Source organism: Ambystoma mexicanum, chromosome 5p (genome assembly GCF_040938575.1).
Source record: "Ambystoma mexicanum isolate Mex_15411 chromosome 5p, UKY_AmexF1_1, whole genome shotgun sequence".
In the NCBI taxonomy this organism is placed as follows: domain Eukaryota; kingdom Metazoa; phylum Chordata; class Amphibia; order Caudata; family Ambystomatidae; genus Ambystoma; species Ambystoma mexicanum.
In genome coordinates, this window is record NC_090930.1 from 741,998,566 (window position 1) to 742,022,119 (window position 23,554).

Below are 23,554 nucleotides of genomic sequence, written 5' to 3' on the forward strand. Positions count from 1 at the left end.
ACTCTCTCTGCACGACATTACATTTAAATGCACTTTGGTGCCTGATACCAATACAGTGATGCAACTACATATCGTTAATGTACAATCCCTAAGGTCAATCAGAGTGGGCACCCAGATATCTCTCAGAAACATTTTCCACAGATGAATAATGTCCAACCTTAACTCTATGAAAAGAAAAATGTACACACTATGTGCAGTAGATTCTCTGCTCACTGGAACATGCAGAAACAACATTGATGTGAAAAGATTGGAAAAAGCCCTATTTTATTAACATTAAAAAATGTTATACAATTATTTTGGTGAATCATATTCACTTTCACAATCATTCCTATGTTTCAAGCAATTTGATGGTCTTATTAAATGTGTAAAAAATGTAATTCTTTGAGTTGACAAACTGTATGGAGAGCAAACTTTTTATAACTTACAAGAGTTATGAGTTCTAGAAAGTAGTGCATTTACTGATCAAGTGCCCTTGTTTAAATGTACTTACTTTATTTGGATCACACCTTTCTCGAAAGAAGAAATAAACTCTAAATTATCAGGAAACAATTCAACTGATTTTAGGGGCCTCCTGGGCTTTCAATGCAAATCGCTGAGATCAAAAGCCAGTTTAATAGCCATTATACCTTGGAGCTTTGGAGATACGAGAGTGGGCAGTTTCTTTGTGGCAAAAGAGAGTCATCCCCAGAAACTATTAATATTCTTTGGTCAAAGAAGACTGCCATCAAAGTGGGCTGTAAAGCAAAGCTATTGCTGTTATATCTATCTGCAAATGAAAGGCAACTCTAAAAGAGAAGCAGCCCCAAGGTCCCACCGAGACTTGAACTCGGATCGCTGGATTCAGAGTCCAGAGTGCTAACCATTACACCATGGAACCCACATATTCAGTAGCATGATGCACTTCATTCTGGAAAAACAGAGCACATCAGAGAAAATATGTAATATTCCTATATCATTAGACTCCAGAGGAAGAATTTGATCCAAATGAGACATGAAGCCAATACTTTGCGATTGCACAGCATCCAACAGCAACAGTGCTGCTTCGATATAATATCAGTAAACGGTTACTATAGGTCAGTAAAAATCTTGACTGTGCCCTATATTCTCATTGCCCTTATGAAGCTCTGCTCAACAAGGGTTACATGGTGTAATGGTTAGCACTTTGGACTTTGAATCCAGCGATCCGAGTTCAAGTCTCGGTGGAACCTCTCTCCTGCTCTAACACACTTTGTCTCCTTGTTGTCTTAAATTATAGGCCAAAGATAGTAATATTCATAAGGTTAGTGGTGTAGGGTATTCATTTTCGCTCTCACTCTCTGGCATAACTTTTCATAAAAATCCACTTTTGTGCCTAGCACCTTAACCTTTATGCATTTTTTTTAAATGTATGAACAGTGAGGTCATTCTGAGTCGATGGGCAGATCTGCATCGGAAACATACATAAAAGATTTGAAATTTTCAAACTTAACTCAATGTTAAGAAACATGCTCAATCTGTGACCCAATGGATTCTCTTTTTACTTGAAGATGCAGCAACAACATTAATAATACCATTTTGGGAAAAGCAGCTCTATTGTATCGCCATTCTCTTTCAAAATTGTTAAAGGGTTAATCCTATGAAAAGCGACCACATTCAGAATCAATGATATTAATCAAGTGTCTTAACAGCCTTTACATGTTTGTAAAATGAAGGTATCAGTTTGAGATGAAAAATAGAACGAAGAACACACTTTTCTTAATTCACAAAAGGCCTGAGGTGTATAAATACTGTTTGTACCGACCAAGGGCCCATTCGTGAATGTACTTACTTTAGTTGGATCATACCTTTCTTCAAAGAAGACATCCACAATAAACCATAAGGGAAAGGTTTGACTGATGGTAAACTCTTACAGAGATTTGAATGCAAATTATTGGATTCAACCTCCAGGGTGCTACCATTACACCATGGGTCTTTCACACCACAGAAAGTGGTGGGTTTCATTGTGGCTAAAGAGCGTCATCCATGGAAAATCTTTCTTTTTTCAAATGCACCCAGGGAATAATGCTATGAAAGTGGGCGACACAGCAGCGTCATTGCTATTAAAACAAGACACTGAGAGGAAAACAAACACAGTAATTCCCAAGGTCCCACCGAGATTTGAACTCGGATTGCTGGATTCAGAGTCCAGAGTGCTAACAATTACACCATGGAACCTACATACTTAGTGACATGATGAACGTCATTGCAGCAAAAAAAGAGCCTTTTAGAGAATGTATGCAATATTCTTTTATCTTATGCCTCCAGAGGAAGAATCCTATCCAAATGAGCTGTAAAGCAAAGAGTTTGCTATTGCGCAACAACCAACTAAACAGTTCCACATTTGCATAATATCCGTGGGCTAGGAATATGAGTTTGTTAAAATGATGCATGAGATCTCGATTCTCATTTCTGTTACAACTCTGTCAGGTTGCACCAGCAAGGGGCCCATGGTGTAATGGTTAGCAAAGAACATTACTGAAGGGCCCCTCGGCCAGCCAGAAAGCCAAAATGGAGAGAACGGGCATGAACTGGTTGTGAATGAGCTTCAAAATGCGTTCACAGGTAATTGAACTGGTGATCTCCTCAGTTTATACACCTGGAACTCCTGTCAATAGCAACAGTCGGCAGCTGGGTTGCCAGACATTTCGTCGAAAAAAATTTGTCGACAGGACAATTGGTCGAAACCATTTGGTCGAAAACCAAATGGTCGAATTGCTTTGTTTTTTATTTTCACATTTTTTTTTGGGGGGGGGTTTGGGGGGTCCCCCCAACCCCCTTTTTTTCTAAAAACCCCTTTTTTTCCGTAAACTACAACCTAAAAAATATATATATAAATAAATAAAAAAATCGACCATTTGGCTTTCGACCAAATTACGTCGACCAAATGTCTTTCGACCAAATGTCCGGACAGCGGCAGCTGGTCTGTGTCAGTAATGGCAATTTGATTTTGCCATTTTCACAACTCCCTAATAAATGAACAAAATGTTCCATTTGTAGGCACAGTTACATGCTATGGTATGTATACCATGCTTAATAACCACCATAGGAGGCTCAGAGCACCATCCGCATTCTTACGTACAAAACATGTAAGGAAATAATCAGATCTTTTGCTCTGCAGGAGTCAGGCTTCTTTAAAGCCTGACAAAGTGGCAGAGTGCCATTGTAAACTGAGGCATGATGAAACCATGCCCAAGAACCCAGGCAGGTTAAACCCTTCCACTCATGCCCCTAGGCCCCGAACGGCCCCGAACGGCCAGGTTCTATAGACAGGGCAGCTGGCATGGATTATGGACACTTTTAACATAGGGTGGTTTTTCAACCTTATCTCCTCTGGGAGCAAAGCGCTGGACAGGGTTTCCTGTACGTTTTTGAGGTTCGCAGGGATCTATGTGTGGATGTTTCTTGGTGTGAAAAGCATGACACCTTTTGGGGTGACACCAGGCTCTTCTGGGAGTTAATTTGCATAATCTCTACTTTCTATTTTATGTGACATGGGCTGCAGTTACATTGTTCTGTTAATAGAGGGCAACACACAGGTCATAGTTCCAAACAGGGGTGCACAGTCTGCTTGCTAGCTTACATTTACAGTTCTATTTGGGATTCGACGCCTTTTCATAAACTGAGTACTCTTCCGGAGTATTTCTAACTTATGTAGGTGTTTTGGGGGTGTTACGTGCCTTTGTATGACTGCTGCAAACCACTTGATATTAGACATTGATTGGAAACGACATAAAAAATCCTGACACATATTGTAAGCGGACATAAAATGACCTATATTAGCTAATATAAGTAAACAGACATCACTCCCCCCTCCCCACAAAAAGGGATGTATGCGTACACAAAAAATAAAAATGAAAAACAAGCAACTACTGCAGTTAAAATCTAAAAATGTAAATTCAGTTACATGATCATGACTCGGAAGGGGAAGTTAAAAAGTAAAAAAACACACGGTAGGAGAGAGGTTAGCTTTACATGCCATGAGGGAGGAAGAGGTCTTCCAAGCACTGTTGTGTATGTTGGTCAATCCCTCTGAAACGCAAAAGGGATGTGCACATAGAAATCAAAGCAGAGTCATCCAGAGAGACTATTTAATTCTTTTTTTTTCAAATTCTCAAAAGGAAGCTGCTATCAAATTGAACTATTCATCACAGCCACTGCTAGGAAATCTATGTGCATAAAATGACAATACACCCAAAGGAAAACAAAATATAGCTATAACATGTCAGATTACTAAATTCAGAGTCCAGCCTACTAACCATTAGACCAACGAACCTAAATACTTCCGCAAATGCTGAACTTCATTATGCCAAAACAGAGGCAGTCAGAAACAATATTTAATATTGCTTAATCATATGCCTCAAGAGGACGAATTTGATCTACATGCTCTATAAAGCACAGAGATTGCTATAGCACAACGGCAATCGACAACATCGCTGTGTTTGTATGATATCAGTCAATTGGGACTATGAATCTGTAAAAATTGTAAATGTGCTCTATATTGCCATTTCTGATTCAACGCTCTCAGGTGCATCTTGCAAGGGTTCCATGGTGTAATGGTTAGCACTTTGGACTTTGAATCCAACGATCCGAGTTCAAGTCTCGGTGGGACCGTTATCTTGCTCTTACACTCCATTTTCTAATTTCTCAAATTACAATTCAACAGAGTTAATATTCAGAAGTTCAGTCGACTCTCTCTGCACGACATTACATTTAAATGCACTTTGGTGCCTGATACCAATACAGTGATGCAACTACATATCGTTAATGTACAATCCCTAAGGTCAATCAGAGTGGGCACCCAGATATCTCTCAGAAACATTTTCCACAGATGAATAATGTCCAACCTTAACTCTATGAAAAGAAAAATGTACACACTATGTGCAGTAGATTCTCTGCTCACTGGAACATGCAGAAACAACATTGATGTGAAAAGATTGGAAAAAGCCCTATTTTATTAACATTAAAAAATGTTATACAATTATTTTGGTGAATCATATTCACTTTCACAATCATTCCTATGTTTCAAGCAATTTGATGGTCTTATTAAATGTGTAAAAAATGTAATTCTTTGAGTTGACAAACTGTATGGAGAGCAAACTTTTTATAACTTACAAGAGTTATGAGTTCTAGAAAGTAGTGCATTTACTGATCAAGTGCCCTTGTTTAAATGTACTTACTTTATTTGGATCACACCTTTCTCGAAAGAAGAAATAAACTCTAAATTATCAGGAAACAATTCAAATGATTTTAGGGGCCTCCTGGGCTTTCAATGCAAATCGCTGAGATCAAAAGCCAGTTTAATAGCCATTATACCTTGGAGCTTTGGAGATACGAGAGTGGGCAGTTTCTTTGTGGCAAAAGAGAGTCATCCCCAGAAACTATTAATATTCTTTGGTCAAAGAAGACTGCCATCAAAGTGGGCTGTAAAGCAAAGCTATTGCTGTTATATCTATCTGCAAATGAAAGGCAACTCTAAAAGAGAAGCAGCCCCAAGGTCCCACCGAGACTTGAACTCGGATCGCTGGATTCAGAGTCCAGAGTGCTAACCATTACACCATGGAACCCACATATTCAGTAGCATGATGCACTTCATTCTGGAAAAACAGAGCACATCAGAGAACATAGGTAATATTCCTATATCATTAGACTCCAGAGGAAGAATTTGATCCAAATGAGACATGAAGCCAATACTTTGCGATTGCACAGCATCCAACAGCAACAGTGCTGCTTCGATATAATATCAGTAAACGGTTACTATAGGTCAGTAAAAATCTTGACTGTGCCCTATATTCTCATTGCCCTTATGAAGCTCTGCTCAACAAGGGTTCCATGGTGTAATGGTTAGCACTTTGGACTTTGAATCCAGCGATCCGAGTTCAAGTCTCGGTGGAACCTCTCTCTTGCTCTAACACACTTTGTCTCCTTGTTGTCTTAAATTATAGGCCAAAGATAGTAATATTCATAAGGTTAGTGGTGTAGGGTATTCATTTTCGCTCTCACTCTCTGGCATAACTTTTCATAAAAATCCACTTTTGTGCCTAGCACCTTAACCTTTATGCATTTTTTTTAAATGTATGAACAGTGAGGTCATTCTGAGTCGATGGGCAGATCTGCATCGGAAACATACATAAAAGATTTGAAATTTTCAAACTTAACTCAATGTTAAGAAACATGCTCAATCTGTGACCCAATGGATTCTCTTTTTACTTGAAGATGCAGCAACAACATTAATAATACCATTTTGGGAAAAGCAGCTCTATTGTATCGCCATTCTCTTTCAAAATTGTTAAAGGGTTAATCCTATGAAAAGCGACCACATTCAGAATCAATGATATTAATCAAGTGTCTTAACAGCCTTTACATGTTTGTAAAATGAAGGTATCAGTTTGAGATGAAAAATAGAACGAAGAACACACTTTTCTTAATTCACAAAAGGCCTGAGGTGTATAAATACTGTTTGTACCGACCAAGGGCCCATTCGTGAATGTACTTACTTTAGTTGGATCATACCTTTCTTCAAAGAAGACATCCACAATAAACCATACGGGAAAGGTTTGACTGATGGTAAACTCTTACAGAGATTTGAATGCAAATTATTGGATTCAACCTCCAGGGTGCTACCATTACACCATGGGTCTTTCACACCACAGAAAGTGGTGGGTTTCATTGTGGCTAAAGAGCGTCATCCATGGAAAATCTTTCTTTTTTCAAATGCACCCAGGGAATAATGCTATGAAAGTGGGCGACACAGCAGCGTCATTGCTATTAAAACAAGACACTGAGAGGAAAACAAACACAGAAATTCCCAAGGTCCCACCGAGATTTGAACTCGGATTGCTGGATTCAGAGTCCAGAGTGCTAACCATTACACCATGGAACCTACATACTTAGTGACATGATGAACGTCATTGCAGCAAAAAAAGAGCCTTTTAGAGAATGTATGCAATATTCTTTTATCTTATGCCTCCAGAGGAAGAATCCTATCCAAATGAGCTGTAAAGCAAAGAGTTTGCTATTGCGCAACAACCAACTAAACAGTTCCACATTTGCATAATATCCGTGGGCTAGGAATATGAGTTTGTTAAAATGATGCATGAGATCTCGATTCTCATTTCTGTTACAACTCTGTCAGGTTGCACCAGCAAGGGGCCCATGGTGTAATGGTTAGCAAAGAACATTACTGAAGGGCCCCTCGGCCAGCCAGAAAGCCAAAATGGAGAGAACGGGCATGAACTGGTTGTGAATGAGCTTCAAAATGCGTTCACAGGTAATTGAACTGGTGATCTCCTCAGTTTATACACCTGGAACTCCTGTCAATAGCAACAGTCGGCAGCTGGGTTGCCAGACATTTCGTCGAAAAAAATTTGTCGACAGGACAATTGGTCGAAACCATTTGGTCGAAAACCAAATGGTCGAATTGCTTTGTTTTTTATTTTCACATTTTTTTTGGGGGGGGGGTTTGGGGGGTCCCCCCAACCCCCTTTTTTTCTAAAAACCCCTTTTTTTCCGTAAACTACAACCTAAAAAATATATATATAAATAAATAAAAAAATCGACCATTTGGCTTTCGACCAAATTACGTCGACCAAATGTCTTTCGACCAAATGTCCGGACAGCGGCAGCTGGTCTGTGTCAGTAATGGCAATTTGATTTTGCCATTTTCACAACTCCCTAATAAATGAACAAAATGTTCCATTTGTAGGCACAGTTACATGCTATGGTATGTATACCATGCTTAATAACCACCATAGGAGGCTCAGAGCACCATCCGCATTCTTACGTACAAAACATGTAAGGAAATAATCAGATCTTTTGCTCTGCAGGAGTCAGGCTTCTTTAAAGCCTGACAAAGTGGCAGAGTGCCATTGTAAACTGAGGCATGATGAAACCATGCCCAAGAACCCAGGCAGGTTAAACCCTTCCACTCATGCCCCTAGGCCCCGAACGGCCCCGAACGGCCAGGTTCTATAGACAGGGCAGCTGGCATGGATTATGGACACTTTTAACATAGGGTGGTTTTTCAACCTTATCTCCTCTGGGAGCAAAGCGCTGGACAGGGTTTCCTGTACGTTTTTGAGGTTCGCAGGGATCTATGTGTGGATGTTTCTTGGTGTGAAAAGCATGACACCTTTTGGGGTGACACCAGGCTCTTCTGGGAGTTAATTTGCATAATCTCTACTTTCTATTTTATGTGACATGGGCTGCAGTTACATTGTTCTGTTAATAGAGGGCAACACACAGGTCATAGTTCCAAACAGGGGTGCACAGTCTGCTTGCTAGCTTACATTTACAGTTCTATTTGGGATTCGACGCCTTTTCATAAACTGAGTACTCTTCCGGAGTATTTCTAACTTATGTAGGTGTTTTGGGGGTGTTACGTGCCTTTGTATGACTGCTGCAAACCACTTGATATTAGACATTGATTGGAAACGACATAAAAAATCCTGACACATATTGTAAGCGGACATAAAATGACCTATATTAGCTAATATAAGTAAACAGACATCACTCCCCCCTCCCCACAAAAAGGGATGTATGCGTACACAAAAAATAAAAATGAAAAACAAGCAACTACTGCAGTCAAAATCTAAAAATGTAAATTCAGTTACATGATCATGACTCGGAAGGGGAAGTTAAAAAGTAAAAAAACACACGGTAGGAGAGAGGTTAGCTTTACATGCCATGAGGGAGGAAGAGGTCTTCCAAGCACTGTTGTGTATGTTGGTCAATCCCTCTGAAACGCAAAAGGGATGTGCACATAGAAATCAAAGCAGAGTCATCCAGAGAGACTATTTAATTCTTTTTTTTTCAAATTCTCAAAAGGAAGCTGCTATCAAATTGAACTATTCATCACAGCCACTGCTAGGAAATCTATGTGCATAAAATGACAATACACCCAAAGGAAAACAAAATATAGCTATAACATGTCAGATTACTAAATTCAGAGTCCAGCCTACTAACCATTAGACCATGGAACCTAAATACTTCCGCAAATGCTGAACTTCATTATGCCAAAACAGAGGCAGTCAGAAACAATATTTAATATTGCTTAATCATATGCCTCAAGAGGAAGAATTTGATCTACATGCTCTATAAAGCACAGAGATTGCTATAGCACAACGCCAATCGACAACATCGCTGTGTTTGTATGATATCAGTCAATTGGGACTATGAATCTGTAAAAATTGTAAATGTGCTCTATATTGCCATTTCTGATTCAACGCTCTCAGGTGCATCTTGCAAGGGTTCCATGGTGTAATGGTTAGCACTTTGGACTTTGAATCCAACGATCCGAGTTCAAGTCTCGGTGGGACCGTTATCTTGCTCTTACACTCCATTTTCTAATTTCTCAAATTACAATTCAACAGAGTTAATATTCAGAAGTTCAGTCGACTCTCTCTGCACGACATTACATTTAAATGCACTTTGGTGCCTGATACCAATACAGTGATGCAACTACATATCGTTAATGTACAATCCCTAAGGTCAATCAGAGTGGGCACCCAGATATCTCTCAGAAACATTTTCCACAGATGAATAATGTCCAACCTTAACTCTATGAAAAGAAAAATGTACACACTATGTGCAGTAGATTCTCTGCTCACTGGAACATGCAGAAACAACATTGATGTGAAAAGATTGGAAAAAGCCCTATTTTATTAACATTAAAAAATGTTATACAATTATTTTGGTGAATCATATTCACTTTCACAATCATTCCTATGTTTCAAGCAATTTGATGGTCTTATTAAATGTGTAAAAAATGTAATTCTTTGAGTTGACAAACTGTATGGAGAGCAAACTTTTTATAACTTACAAGAGTTATGAGTTCTAGAAAGTAGTGCATTTACTGATCAAGTGCCCTTGTTTAAATGTACTTACTTTATTTGGATCACACCTTTCTCGAAAGAAGAAATAAACTCTAAATTATCAGGAAACAATTCAACTGATTTTAGGGGCCTCCTGGGCTTTCAATGCAAATCGCTGAGATCAAAAGCCAGTTTAATAGCCATTATACCTTGGAGCTTTGGAGATACGAGAGTGGGCAGTTTCTTTGTGGCAAAAGAGAGTCATCCCCAGAAACTATTAATATTCTTTGGTCAAAGAAGACTGCCATCAAAGTGGGCTGTAAAGCAAAGCTATTGCTGTTATATCTATCTGCAAATGAAAGGCAGCTCTAAAAGAGAAGCAGCCCCAAGGTCCCACCGAGACTTGAACTCAGATCGCTGGATTCAGAGTCCAGAGTGCTAACCATTACACCATGGAACCCACATATTCAGTAGCATGATGCACTTCATTCTGGAAAAACAGAGCACATCAGAGAAAATATGTAATATTCCTATATCATTAGAGTCCAGAGGAAGAATTTGATCCAAATGAGACATGAAGCCAATACTTTGCGATTGCACAGCATCCAACAGCAACAGTGCTGCTTCGATATAATATCAGTAAACGGTTACTATAGGTCAGTAAAAATCTTGACTGTGCCCTATATTCTCATTGCCCTTATGAAGCTCTGCTCAACAAGGGTTCCATGGTGTAATGGTTAGCACTTTGGACTTTGAATCCAGCGATCCGAGTTCAAGTCTCGGTGGAACCTCTCTCTTGCTCTAACACACTTTGTCTCCTTGTTGTCTTAAATTATAGGCCAAAGATAGTAATATTCATAAGGTTAGTGGTGTAGGGTATTCATTTTCGCTCTCACTCTCTGGCATAACTTTTCATAAAAATCCACTTTTGTGCCTAGCACCTTAACCTTTATGCATTTTTTTTAAATGTATGAACAGTGAGGTCATTCTGAGTCGATGGGCAGATCTGCATCGGAAACATACATAAAAGATTTGAAATTTTCAAACTTAACTCAATGTTAAGAAACATGCTCAATCTGTGACCCAATGGATTCTCTTTTTACTTGAAGATGCAGCAACAACATTAATAATACCATTTTGGGAAAAGCAGCTCTATTGTATCGCCATTCTCTTTCAAAATTGTTAAAGGGTTAATCCTATGAAAAGCGACCACATTCAGAATCAATGATATTAATCAAGTGTCTTAACAGCCTTTACATGTTTGTAAAATGAAGGTATCAGTTTGAGATGAAAAATAGAACGAAGAACACACTTTTCTTAATTCACAAAAGGCCTGAGGTGTATAAATACTGTTTGTACCGACCAAGGGCCCATTCGTGAATGTACTTACTTTAGTTGGATCATACCTTTCTTCAAAGAAGACATCCACAATAAACCATAAGGGAAAGGTGTGACTGATGGTAAACTCTTACAGAGATTTGAATGCAAATTATTGGATTCAACCTCCAGGGTGCTACCATTACACCATGGGTCTTTCACACCACAGAAAGTGGTGGGTTTCATTGTGGCTAAAGAGCGTCATCTATGGAAAATCTTTCTTTTTTCAAATGCACCCAGGGAATAATGCTATGAAAGTGGGCGACACATCAGCGTCATTGCTATTAAAACAAGACACTGAGAGGAAAACAAACACAGTAATTCCCAAGGTCCCACCGAGATTTGAACTCGGATTGCTGGATTCAGAGTCCAGAGTGCTAACCATTACACCATGGAACCTACATACTTAGTGACATGATGAACGTCATTGCAGCAAAAAAAGAGCCTTTTAGAGAATGTATGCAATATTCTTTTATCTTATGCCTCCAGAGGAAGAATCCTATCCAAATGAGCTGTAAAGCAAAGAGTTTGCTATTGCGCAACAACCAACTAAACAGTTCCACATTTGCATAATATCCGTGGGCTAGGAATATGAGTTTGTTAAAATGATGCATGAGATCTCGATTCTCATTTCTGTTACAACTCTGTCAGGTTGCACCAGCAAGGGGCCCATGGTGTAATGGTTAGCAAAGAACATTACTGAAGGGCCCCTCGGCCAGCCAGAAAGCCAAAATGGAGAGAACGGGCATGAACTGGTTGTGAATGAGCTTCAAAATGCGTTCACAGGTAATTGAACTGGTGATCTCCTCAGTTTATACACCTGGAACTCCTGTCAATAGCAACAGTCGGCAGCTGGGTTGCCAGACATTTCGTCGAAAAAAATTTGTCGACAGGACAATTGGTCGAAACCATTTGGTCGAAAACCAAATGGTCGAATTGCTTTGTTTTTTATTTTCACATTTTTTTTTGGGGGGGGGTTGGGTGGTCCCCCCAACCCCCTTTTTTTCTAAAAACCCCTTTTTTTCCGTAAACTACAACCTAAAAAATATATATATAAATAAATAAAAAAATCGACCATTTGGCTTTCGACCAAATTACGTCGACCAAATGTCTTTCGACGAAATGTCTTTCGACGAAATGTCCGGACAGCGGCAGCTGGTCTGTGTCAGTAATGGCAATTTGATTTTGCCATTTTCACAACTCCCTAATAAATGAACAAAATGTTCCATTTGTAGGCACAGTTACATGCTATGGTATGTATACCATGCTTAATAACCACCATAGGAGGCTCAGAGCACCATCCGCATTCTTACGTACAAAACATGTAAGGAAATAATCAGATCTTTTGCTCTGCAGGAGTCAGGCTTCTTTAAAGCCTGACAAAGTGGCAGAGTGCCATTGTAAACTGAGGCATGATGAAACCATGCCCAAGAACCCAGGCAGGTTAAACCCTTCCACTCATGCCCCTAGGCCCCGAACGGCCAGGTTCTATAGACAGGGCAGCTGGCATGGATTATGGACACTTTTAACATAGGGTGGTTTTTCAACCTTATCTCCTCTGGGAGCAAAGCGCTGGACAGGGTTTCCTGTACGTTTTTGAGGTTCGCAGGGATCTATGTGTGGATGTTTCTTGGTGTGAAAAGCATGACACCTTTTGGGGTGACACCAGGCTCTTCTGGGAGTTAATTTGCATAATCTCTACTTTCTATTTTATGTGACATGGGCTGCAGTTACATTGTTCTGTTAATAGAGGGCAACACACAGGTCATAGTTCCAAACAGGGGTGCACAGTCTGCTTGCTAGCTTACATTTACAGTTCTATTTGGGATTCACCGCCTTTTCATAAACTGAGTACTCTTCCGGAGTATTTCTAACTTATGTAGGTGTTTTGGGGGTGTTACGTGCCTTTGTATGACTGCTGCAAACCACTTGATATTAGACATTGATTGGAAACGACATAAAAAATCCTGACACATATTGTAAGCGGACATAAAATGACCTATATTAGCTAATATAAGTAAACAGACATCACTCCCCCCTCCCCACAAAAAGGGATGTATGCGTACACAAAAAATAAAAATGAAAAACAAGCAACTACTGCAGTTAAAATCTAAAAATGTAAATTCAGTTACATGATCATGACTCGGAAGGGGAAGTTAAAAAGTAAAAAAACACACGGTAGGAGAGAGGTTAGCTTTACATGCCATGAGGGAGGAAGAGGTCTTCCAAGCACTGTTGTGTATGTTGGTCAATCCCTCTGAAACGCAAAAGGGATGTGCACATAGAAATCAAAGCAGAGTCATCCAGAGAGACTATTTAATTCTTTTTTTTTCAAATTCTCAAAAGGAAGCTGCTATCAAATTGAACTATTCATCACAGCCACTGCTAGGAAATCTATGTGCATAAAATGACAATACACCCAAAGGAAAACAAAATATAGCTATAACATGTCAGATTACTAAATTCAGAGTCCAGCCTACTAACCATTAGACCATGGAACCTAAATACTTCCGCAAATGCTGAACTTCATTATGCCAAAACAGAGGCAGTCAGAAACAATATTTAATATTGCTTAATCATATGCCTCAAGAGGAAGAATTTGATCTACATGCTCTATAAAGCACAGAGATTGCTATAGCACAACGTCAATCGACAACATTGCTGTGTTTGTATGATATCAGTCAATTGGGACTATGAATCTGTAAAAATTGTAAATGTGCTCTATATTGCCATTTCTGATTCAACGCTCTCAGGTGCATCTTGCAAGGGTTCCATGGTGTAATGGTTAGCACTTCGGACTTTGAATCCAACGATCCGAGTTCAAGTCTCGGTGGGACCGTTATCTTGCTCTTACACTCCATTTTCTAATTTCTCAAATTACAATTCAACAGAGTTAATATTCAGAAGTTCAGTCGACTCTCTCTGCACGACATTACATTTAAATGCACTTTGGTGCCTGATACCAATACAGTGATGCAACTACATATCGTTAATGTACAATCCCTAAGGTCAATCAGAGTGGGCACCCAGATATCTCTCAGAAACATTTTCCACAGATGAATAATGTCCAACCTTAACTCTATGAAAAGAAAAATGTACACACTATGTGCAGTAGATTCTCTGCTCACTGGAACATGCAGAAACAACATTGATGTGAAAAGATTGGAAAAAGCCCTATTTTATTAACATTAAAAAATGTTATACAATTATTTTGGTGAATCATATTCACTTTCACAATCATTCCTATGTTTCAAGCAATTTGATGGTCTTATTAAATGTGTAAAAAATGTAATTCTTTGAGTTGACAAACTGTATGGAGAGCAAACTTTTTATAACTTACAAGAGTTATGAGTTCTAGAAAGTAGTGCATTTACTGATCAAGTGCCCTTGTTTAAATGTACTTACTTTATTTGGATCACACCTTTCTCGAAAGAAGAAATAAACTCTAAATTATCAGGAAACAATTCAACTGATTTTAGGGGCCTCCTGGGCTTTCAATGCAAATCGCTGAGATCAAAAGCCAGTTTAATAGCCATTATACCTTCGAGCTTTGGAGATATGAGAGTGGGCAGTTTCTTTGTGGCAAAAGAGAGTCATCCCCAGAAACTATTAATATTCTTTGGTCAAAGAAGACTGCCATCAAAGTGGGCTGTAAAGCAAAGCTATTGCTGTTATATCTATCTGCAAATGAAAGGCAACTCTAAAAGAGAAGCAGCCCCAAGGTCCCACCGAGACTTGAACTCGGATCGCTGGATTCAGAGTCCAGAGTGCTAACCATTACACCATGGAACCCACATATTCAGTAGCATGATGCACTTCATTCTGGAAAAACAGAGCACATCAGAGAAAATATGTAATATTCCTATATCATTAGACTCCAGAGGAAGAATTTGATCCAAATGAGACATGAAGCCAATACTTTGCGATTGCACAGCATCCAACAGCAACAGTGCTGCTTCGATATAATATCAGTAAACGGTTACTATAGGTCAGTAAAAATCTTGACTGTGCCCTATATTCTCATTGCCCTTATGAAGCTCTGCTCAACAAGGGTTCCATGGTGTAATGGTTAGCACTTTGGACTTTGAATCCAGCGATCCGAGTTCATGTCTCGGTGGAACCTCTCTCTTGCTCTAACACACTTTGTCTCCTTGTTGTCTTAAATTATAGGCCAAAGATAGTAATATTCATAAGGTTAGTGGTGTAGGGTATTCATTTTCGCTCTCACTCTCTGGCATAACTTTTCATAAAAATCCACTTTTGTGCCTAGCACCTTAACCTTTATGCATTTTTTTTAAATGTATGAACAGTGAGGTCATTCTGAGTCGATGGGCAGATCTGCATCGGAAACATACATAAAAGATTTGAAATTTTCAAACTTAACTCAATGTTAAGAAACATGCTCAATCTGTGACCCAATGGATTCTCTTTTTACTTGAAGATGCAGCAACAACATTAATAATACCATTTTGGGAAAAGCAGCTCTTTTGTATCGCCATTCTCTTTCAAAATTGTTAAAGGGTTAATCCTATGAAAAGCGACCACATTCAGAATCAATGATATTAATCAAGCGTCTTAACAGCCTTTACATGTTTGTAAAATGAAGGTATCAGTTTGAGATGAAAAATAGAACGAAGAACACACTTTTCTTAATTCACAAAAGGCCTGAGGTGTATAAATACTGTTTGTACCGACCAAGGGCCCATTCGTGAATGTACTTACTTTAGTTGGATCATACCTTTCTTCAAAGAAGACATCCACAATAAACCATAAGGGAAAGGTTTGACTGATGGTAAACTCTTACAGAGATTTGAATGCAAATTATTGGATTCAACCTCCAGGGTGCTACCATTACACCATGGGTCTTTCACACCACAGAAAGTGGTGGGTTTCATTGTGGCTAAAGAGCGTCATCCATGGAAAATCTTTCTTTTTTCAAATGCACCCAGGGAATAATGCTATGAAAGTGGGCGACACAGCAGCGTCATTGCTATTAAAACAAGACACTGAGAGGAAAACAAACACAGTAATTCCCAAGGTCCCACCGAGATTTGAACTCGGATCGCTGGATTCAGAGTCCAGAGTGCTAACCATTACACCATGGAACCTACATACTTAGTGACATGATGAACATCATTGCAGCAAAAAAAGAGCCTTTTAGAGAATGTATGCAATATTCTTTTATCTTATGCCTCCAGAGGAAGAATCCTATCCAAATGAGCTGTAAAGCAAAGAGTTTGCTATTGCGCAACAACCAACTAAACAGTTCCACATTTGCATAATATCCGTGGGCTAGGAATATGAGTTTGTTAAAATGATGCATGAGATCTCGATTCTCATTTCTGTTACAACTCTGTCAGGTTGCACCAGCAAGGGGCCCATGGTGTAATGGTTAGCAAAGAACATTACTGAAGGGCCCCTCGGCCAGCCAGAAAGCCAAAATGGAGAGAACGGGCATGAACTGGTTGTGAATGAGCTTCAAAATGCGTTCACAGGTAATTGAACTGGTGATCTCCTCAGTTTATACACCTGGAACTCCTTTCAATAGCAACAGTCGGCAGCTGGGTTGCCAGACATTTCGTCGAAAAAAATTTGTCGACAGGACAATTGGTCGAAACCATTTGGTCGAAAACCAAATGGTCGAATTGCTTTGTTTTTTATTTTCACATTTTTTTTGGGGGGGGGGTTTGGGGGGTCCCCCCAACACCCTTTTTTTCTAAAAACCCCTTTTTTTCCGTAAACTACAACCTAAAAAATATATATATAAATAAATAAAAAAATCGACCATTTGGCTTTCGACCAAATTACGTCGACCAAATGTCTTTCGACCAAATGTCCGGACAGCGGCAGCTGGTCTGTGTCAGTAATGGCAATTTGATTTTGCCATTTTCACAACTCCCTAATAAATGAACAAAATGTTCCATTTGTAGGCACAGTTACATGCTATGGTATGTATACCATGCTTAATAACCACCATAGGAGGCTCAGAGCACCATCCGCATTCTTACGTACAAAACATGTAAGGAAATAATCAGATCTTTTGCTCTGCAGGAGTCAGGCTTCTTTAAAGCCTGACAAAGTGGCAGAGTGCCATTGTAAACTGAGGCATGATGAAACCATGCCCAAGAACCCAGGCAGGTTAAACCCTTCCACTCATGCCCCTAGGCCCCGAACGGCCCCGAACGGCCAGGTTCTATAGACAGGGCAGCTGGCATGGATTATGGACACTTTTAACATAGGGTGGTTTTTCAACCTTATCTCCTCTGGGAGCAAAGCGCTGGACAGGGTTTCCTGTACGTTTTTGAGGTTCGCAGGGATCTATGTGTGGATGTTTCTTGGTGTGAAAAGCATGACACCTTTTGGGGTGACACCAGGCTCTTCTGGGAGTTAATTTGCATAATCTCTACTTTCTATTTTATGTGACATGGGCTGCAGTTACATTGTTCTGTTAATAGAGGGCAACACACAGGTCATAGTTCCAAACAGGGGTGCACAGTCTGCTTGCTAGCTTACATTTACAGTTCTATTTGGGATTCGACGCCTTTTCATAAACTGAGTACTCTTCCGGAGTATTTCTAACTTATGTAGGTGTTTTGGGGGTGTTACGTGCCTTTGTATGACTGCTGCAAACCACTTGATATTAGACATTGATTGGAAACGACATAAAAAATCCTGACACATATTGTAAGCGGACATAAAATGACCTATATTAGCTAATATAAGTAAACAGACATCACTCCCCCCTCCCCACAAAAAGGGATGTATGCGTACACAAAAAATAAAAATGAAAAACAAGCAACTACTGCAGTCAAAATCTAAAAATGTAAATTCAGTTACATGATCATGACTCGGAAGGGGAAGTTAAAAAGTAAAAAAACACACGGTAGGAGAGAGGTTAGCTTTACATGCCATGAGGGAGGAAGAGGTCTTCCAAGCACTGTTGTGTATGTTGGTCAATCCCTCTGAAACGCAAAAGGGATGTGCACATAGAAATCAAAGCAGAGTCATCCAGAGAGACTATTTAATTCTTTTTTTTTCAAATTCTCAAAAGGAAGCTGCTATCAAATTGAACTATTCATCACAGCCACTGCTAGGAAATCTATGTGCATAAAATGACAATACACCCAAAGGAAAACAAAATATAGCTATAACATGTCAGATTACTAAATTCAGAGTCCAGCCTACTAACCATTAGACCATGGAACCTAAATACTTCCGCAAATGCTGAACTTCATTATGCCAAAACAGAGGCAGTCAGAAACAATATTTAATATTGCTTAATCATATGCCTCAAGAGGAAGAATTTGATCTACATGCTCTATAAAGCACAGAGATTGCTATAGCACAACGCCAATCGACAACATCGCTGTGTTTGTATGATATCAGTCAATTGGGACTATGAATCTGTAAAAATTGTAAATGTGCTCTATATTGCCATTTCTGATTCAACGCTCTCAGGTGCATCTTGCAAGGGTTCCATGGTGTAATGGTTAGCACTTTGGACTTTGAATCCAACGATCCGAGTTCAAGTCTCGGTGGGACCGTTATCTTGCTCTTACACTCCATTTTCTAATTTCTCAAATTACAATTCAACAGAGTTAATATTCAGAAGTTCAGTCGACTCTCTCTGCACGACATTACATTTAAATGCACTTTGGTGCCTGATACCAATACAGTGATGCAACTACATATCGTTAATGTACAATCCCTAAGGTCAATCAGAGTGGGCACCCAGATATCTCTCAGAAACATTTTCCACAGATGAATAATGTCCAACCTTAACTCTATGAAAAGAAAAATGTACACACTATGTGCAGTAGATTCTCTGCTCACTGGAACATGCAGAAACAACATTGATGTGAAAAGATTGGAAAAAGCCCTATTTTATTAACATTAAAAAATGTTATACAATTATTTTGGTGAATCATATTCACTTTCACAATCATTCCTATGTTTCAAGCAATTTGATGGTCTTATTAAATGTGTAAAAAATGTAATTCTTTGAGTTGACAAACTGTATGGAGAGCAAACTTTTTATAACTTACAAGAGTTATGAGTTCTAGAAAGTAGTGCATTTACTGATCAAGTGCCCTTGTTTAAATGTACTTACTTTATTTGGATCACACCTTTCTCGAAAGAAGAAATAAACTCTAAATTATCAGGAAACAATTCAACTGATTTTAGGGGCCTCCTGGGCTTTCAATGCAAATCGCTGAGATCAAAAGCCAGTTTAATAGCCATTATACCTTGGAGCTTTGGAGATACGAGAGTGGGCAGTTTCTTTGTGGCAAAAGAGAGTCATCCCCAGAAACTATTAATATTCTTTGGTCAAAGAAGACTGCCATCAAAGTGGGCTGTAAAGCAAAGCTATTGCTGTTATATCTATCTGCAAATGAAAGGCAGCTCTAAAAGAGAAGCAGCCCCAAGGTCCCACCGAGACTTGAACTCAGATCGCTGGATTCAGAGTCCAGAGTGCTAACCATTACACCATGGAACCCACATATTCAGTAGCATGATGCACTTCATTCTGGAAAAACAGAGCACATCAGAGAAAATATGTAATATTCCTATATCATTAGAGTCCAGAGGAAGAATTTGATCCAAATGAGACATGAAGCCAATACTTTGCGATTGCACAGCATCCAACAGCAACAGTGCTGCTTCGATATAATATCAGTAAACGGTTACTATAGGTCAGTAAAAATCTTGACTGTGCCCTATATTCTCATTGCCCTTATGAAGCTCTGCTCAACAAGGGTTCCATGGTGTAATGGTTAGCACTTTGGACTTTGAATCCAGCGATCCGAGTTCAAGTCTCGGTGGAACCTCTCTCTTGCTCTAACACACTTTGTCTCCTTGTTGTCTTAAATTATAGGCCAAAGATAGTAATATTCATAAGGTTAGTGGTGTAGGGTATTCATTTTCGCTCTCACTCTCTGGCATAACTTTTCATAAAAATCCACTTTTGTGCCTAGCACCTTAACCTTTATGCATTTTTTTTAAATGTATGAACAGTGAGGTCATTCTGAGTCGATGGGCAGATCTGCATCGGAAACATACATAAAAGATTTGAAATTTTCAAACTTAACTCAATGTTAAGAAACATGCTCAATCTGTGACCCAATGGATTCTCTTTTTACTTGAAGATGCAGCAACAACATTAATAATACCATTTTGGGAAAAGCAGCTCTATTGTATCGCCATTCTCTTTCAAAATTGTTAAAGGGTTAATCCTATGAAAAGCGACCACATTCAGAATCAATGATATTAATCAAGTGTCTTAACAGCCTTTACATGTTTGTAAAATGAAGGTATCAGTTTGAGATGAAAAATAGAACGAAGAACACACTTTTCTTAATTCACAAAAGGCCTGAGGTGTATAAATACTGTTTGTACCGACCAAGGGCCCATTCGTGAATGTACTTACTTTAGTTGGATCATACCTTTCTTCAAAGAAGACATCCACAATAAACCATAAGGGAAAGGTGTGACTGATGGTAAACTCTTACAGAGATTTGAATGCAAATTATTGGATTCAACCTCCAGGGTGCTACCATTACACCATGGGTCTTTCACACCACAGAAAGTGGTGGGTTTCATTGTGGCTAAAGAGCGTCATCTATGGAAAATCTTTCTTTTTTCAAATGCACCCAGGGAATAATGCTATGAAAGTGGGCGACACAGCAGCGTCATTGCTATTAAAACAAGACACTGAGAGGAAAACAAACACAGTAATTCCCAAGGTCCCACCGAGATTTGAACTCGGATTGCTGGATTCAGAGTCCAGAGTGCTAACCATTACACCATGGAACCTACATACTTAGTGACATGATGAACGTCATTGCAGCAAAAAAAGAGCCTTTTAGAGAATGTATGCAATATTCTTTTATCTTATGCCTCCAGAGGAAGAATCCTATCCAAATGAGCTGTAAAGCAAAGAGTTTGCTATTGCGCAACAACCAACTAAACAGTTCCACATTTGCATAATATCCGTGGGCTAGGAATATGAGTTTGTTAAAATGATGCATGAGATCTCGATTCTCATTTCTGTTACAACTCTGTCAGGTTGCACCAGCAAGGGGCCCATGGTGTAATGGTTAGCAAAGAACATTACTGAAGGGCCCCTCGGCCAGCCAGAAAGCCAAAATGGAGAGAACGGGCATGAACTGGTTGTGAATGAGCTTCAAAATGCGTTCACAGGTAATTGAACTGGTGATCTCCTCAGTTTATACACCTGGAACTCCTGTCAATAGCAACAGTCGGCAGCTGGGTTGCCAGACATTTCGTCGAAAAAAATTTGTCGACAGGACAATTGGTCGAAACCATTTGGTCGAAAACCAAATGGTCGAATTGCTTTGTTTTTTATTTTCACATTTTTTTTTGGGGGGGGGGTTGGGGGGTCCCCCCAACCCCCTTTTTTTCTAAAAACCCCTTTTTTCCGTAAACTACAACCTAAAAAATATATATATAAATAAATAAAAAAATCGACCATTTGGCTTTCGACCAAATTACGTCGACCAAATGTCTTTCGACGAAATGTCTTTCGACGAAATGTCCGGACAGCGGCAGCTGGTCTGTGTCAGTAATGGCAATTTGATTTTGCCATTTTCACAACTCCCTAATAAATGAACAAAATGTTCCATTTGTAGGCACAGTTACATGCTATGGTATGTATACCATGCTTAATAACCACCATAGGAGGCTCAGAGCACCATCCGCATTCTTACGTACAAAACATGTAAGGAAATAATCAGATCTTTTGCTCTGCAGGAGTCAGGCTTCTTTAAAGCCTGACAAAGTGGCAGAGTGCCATTGTAAACTGAGGCATGATGAAACCATGCCCAAGAACCCAGGCAGGTTAAACCCTTCCACTCATGCCCCTAGGCCCCGAACGGCCAGGTTCTATAGACAGGGCAGCTGGCATGGATTATGGACACTTTTAACATAGGGTGGTTTTTCAACCTTATCTCCTCTGGGAGCAAAGCGCTGGACAGGGTTTCCTGTACGTTTTTGAGGTTCGCAGGGATCTATGTGTGGATGTTTCTTGGTGTGAAAAGCATGACACCTTTTGGGGTGACACCAGGCTCTTCTGGGAGTTAATTTGCATAATCTCTACTTTCTATTTTATGTGACATGGGCTGCAGTTACATTGTTCTGTTAATAGAGGGCAACACACAGGTCATAGTTCCAAACAGGGGTGCACAGTCTGCTTGCTAGCTTACATTTACAGTTCTATTTGGGATTCACCGCCTTTTCATAAACTGAGTACTCTTCCGGAGTATTTCTAACTTATGTAGGTGTTTTGGGGGTGTTACGTGCCTTTGTATGACTGCTGCAAACCACTTGATATTAGACATTGATTGGAAACGACATAAAAAATCCTGACACATATTGTAAGCGGACATAAAATGACCTATATTAGCTAATATAAGTAAACAGACATCACTCCCCCCTCCCCACAAAAAGGGATGTATGCGTACACAAAAAATAAAAATGAAAAACAAGCAACTACTGCAGTTAAAATCTAAAAATGTAAATTCAGTTACATGATCATGACTCGGAAGGGGAAGTTAAAAAGTAAAAAAACACACGGTAGGAGAGAGGTTAGCTTTACATGCCATGAGGGAGGAAGAGGTCTTCCAAGCACTGTTGTGTATGTTGGTCAATCCCTCTGAAACGCAAAAGGGATGTGCACATAGAAATCAAAGCAGAGTCATCCAGAGAGACTATTTAATTCTTTTTTTTTCAAATTCTCAAAAGGAAGCTGCTATCAAATTGAACTATTCATCACAGCCACTGCTAGGAAATCTATGTGCATAAAATGACAATACACCCAAAGGAAAACAAAATATAGCTATAACATGTCAGATTACTAAATTCAGAGTCCAGCCTACTAACCATTAGACCATGGAACCTAAATACTTCCGCAAATGCTGAACTTCATTATGCCAAAACAGAGGCAGTCAGAAACAATATTTAATATTGCTTAATCATATGCCTCAAGAGGAAGAATTTGATCTACATGCTCTATAAAGCACAGAGATTGCTATAGCACAACGTCAATCGACAACATTGCTGTGTTTGTATGATATCAGTCAATTGGGACTATGAATCTGTAAAAATTGTAAATGTGCTCTATATTGCCATTTCTGATTCAACGCTCTCAGGTGCATCTTGCAAGGGTTCCATGGTGTAATGGTTAGCACTTCGGACTTTGAATCCAACGATCCGAGTTCAAGTCTCGGTGGGACCGTTATCTTGCTCTTACACTCCATTTTCTAATTTCTCAAATTACAATTCAACAGAGTTAATATTCAGAAGTTCAGTCGACTCTCTCTGCACGACATTAC

General features: G+C 39.3%; 20 non-coding genes across 20 annotated transcripts; 10 read left to right on the plus strand and 10 right to left on the minus strand.

Moving 5' to 3' along the window:
* Window positions 1–805: 805 nt before the first annotated feature.
* Window positions 806–877, minus strand: TRNAQ-CUG (transfer RNA glutamine (anticodon CUG)). Its single transcript has one exon. It is a non-coding gene; the product is annotated as a tRNA-Gln (tRNA).
* A 259-nt stretch (window positions 878–1,136) lies between these two features.
* TRNAQ-UUG (transfer RNA glutamine (anticodon UUG)) lies at window positions 1,137–1,208 on the plus strand. The gene has a single exon. It is a non-coding gene; the product is annotated as a tRNA-Gln (tRNA).
* Window positions 1,209–2,121: 913 nt separating this feature from the next.
* Window positions 2,122–2,193, minus strand: TRNAQ-CUG (transfer RNA glutamine (anticodon CUG)). The gene has a single exon. It is a non-coding gene; the product is annotated as a tRNA-Gln (tRNA).
* A 2,364-nt stretch (window positions 2,194–4,557) lies between these two features.
* TRNAQ-UUG (transfer RNA glutamine (anticodon UUG)) lies at window positions 4,558–4,629 on the plus strand. Its single transcript has one exon. It is a non-coding gene; the product is annotated as a tRNA-Gln (tRNA).
* An 881-nt stretch (window positions 4,630–5,510) lies between these two features.
* Window positions 5,511–5,582, minus strand: TRNAQ-CUG (transfer RNA glutamine (anticodon CUG)). Its single transcript has one exon. It is a non-coding gene; the product is annotated as a tRNA-Gln (tRNA).
* Window positions 5,583–5,841: 259 nt separating this feature from the next.
* TRNAQ-UUG (transfer RNA glutamine (anticodon UUG)) lies at window positions 5,842–5,913 on the plus strand. Its single transcript has one exon. It is a non-coding gene; the product is annotated as a tRNA-Gln (tRNA).
* A 913-nt stretch (window positions 5,914–6,826) lies between these two features.
* Window positions 6,827–6,898, minus strand: TRNAQ-CUG (transfer RNA glutamine (anticodon CUG)). Its single transcript has one exon. It is a non-coding gene; the product is annotated as a tRNA-Gln (tRNA).
* Window positions 6,899–9,262: 2,364 nt separating this feature from the next.
* On the plus strand, window positions 9,263–9,334 carry TRNAQ-UUG (transfer RNA glutamine (anticodon UUG)). Its single transcript has one exon. It is a non-coding gene; the product is annotated as a tRNA-Gln (tRNA).
* Window positions 9,335–10,215: 881 nt separating this feature from the next.
* TRNAQ-CUG (transfer RNA glutamine (anticodon CUG)) lies at window positions 10,216–10,287 on the minus strand. The gene has a single exon. It is a non-coding gene; the product is annotated as a tRNA-Gln (tRNA).
* A 259-nt stretch (window positions 10,288–10,546) lies between these two features.
* On the plus strand, window positions 10,547–10,618 carry TRNAQ-UUG (transfer RNA glutamine (anticodon UUG)). The gene has a single exon. It is a non-coding gene; the product is annotated as a tRNA-Gln (tRNA).
* A 913-nt stretch (window positions 10,619–11,531) lies between these two features.
* Window positions 11,532–11,603, minus strand: TRNAQ-CUG (transfer RNA glutamine (anticodon CUG)). Its single transcript has one exon. It is a non-coding gene; the product is annotated as a tRNA-Gln (tRNA).
* Window positions 11,604–13,971: 2,368 nt separating this feature from the next.
* Window positions 13,972–14,043, plus strand: TRNAQ-UUG (transfer RNA glutamine (anticodon UUG)). The gene has a single exon. It is a non-coding gene; the product is annotated as a tRNA-Gln (tRNA).
* Window positions 14,044–14,924: 881 nt separating this feature from the next.
* TRNAQ-CUG (transfer RNA glutamine (anticodon CUG)) lies at window positions 14,925–14,996 on the minus strand. The gene has a single exon. It is a non-coding gene; the product is annotated as a tRNA-Gln (tRNA).
* Window positions 14,997–15,255: 259 nt separating this feature from the next.
* On the plus strand, window positions 15,256–15,327 carry TRNAQ-UUG (transfer RNA glutamine (anticodon UUG)). Its single transcript has one exon. It is a non-coding gene; the product is annotated as a tRNA-Gln (tRNA).
* A 913-nt stretch (window positions 15,328–16,240) lies between these two features.
* Window positions 16,241–16,312, minus strand: TRNAQ-CUG (transfer RNA glutamine (anticodon CUG)). The gene has a single exon. It is a non-coding gene; the product is annotated as a tRNA-Gln (tRNA).
* Window positions 16,313–18,676: 2,364 nt separating this feature from the next.
* TRNAQ-UUG (transfer RNA glutamine (anticodon UUG)) lies at window positions 18,677–18,748 on the plus strand. The gene has a single exon. It is a non-coding gene; the product is annotated as a tRNA-Gln (tRNA).
* Window positions 18,749–19,629: 881 nt separating this feature from the next.
* On the minus strand, window positions 19,630–19,701 carry TRNAQ-CUG (transfer RNA glutamine (anticodon CUG)). The gene has a single exon. It is a non-coding gene; the product is annotated as a tRNA-Gln (tRNA).
* Window positions 19,702–19,960: 259 nt separating this feature from the next.
* TRNAQ-UUG (transfer RNA glutamine (anticodon UUG)) lies at window positions 19,961–20,032 on the plus strand. The gene has a single exon. It is a non-coding gene; the product is annotated as a tRNA-Gln (tRNA).
* Window positions 20,033–20,945: 913 nt separating this feature from the next.
* On the minus strand, window positions 20,946–21,017 carry TRNAQ-CUG (transfer RNA glutamine (anticodon CUG)). Its single transcript has one exon. It is a non-coding gene; the product is annotated as a tRNA-Gln (tRNA).
* Window positions 21,018–23,385: 2,368 nt separating this feature from the next.
* TRNAQ-UUG (transfer RNA glutamine (anticodon UUG)) lies at window positions 23,386–23,457 on the plus strand. The gene has a single exon. It is a non-coding gene; the product is annotated as a tRNA-Gln (tRNA).
* Window positions 23,458–23,554: the final 97 nt, after the last annotated feature.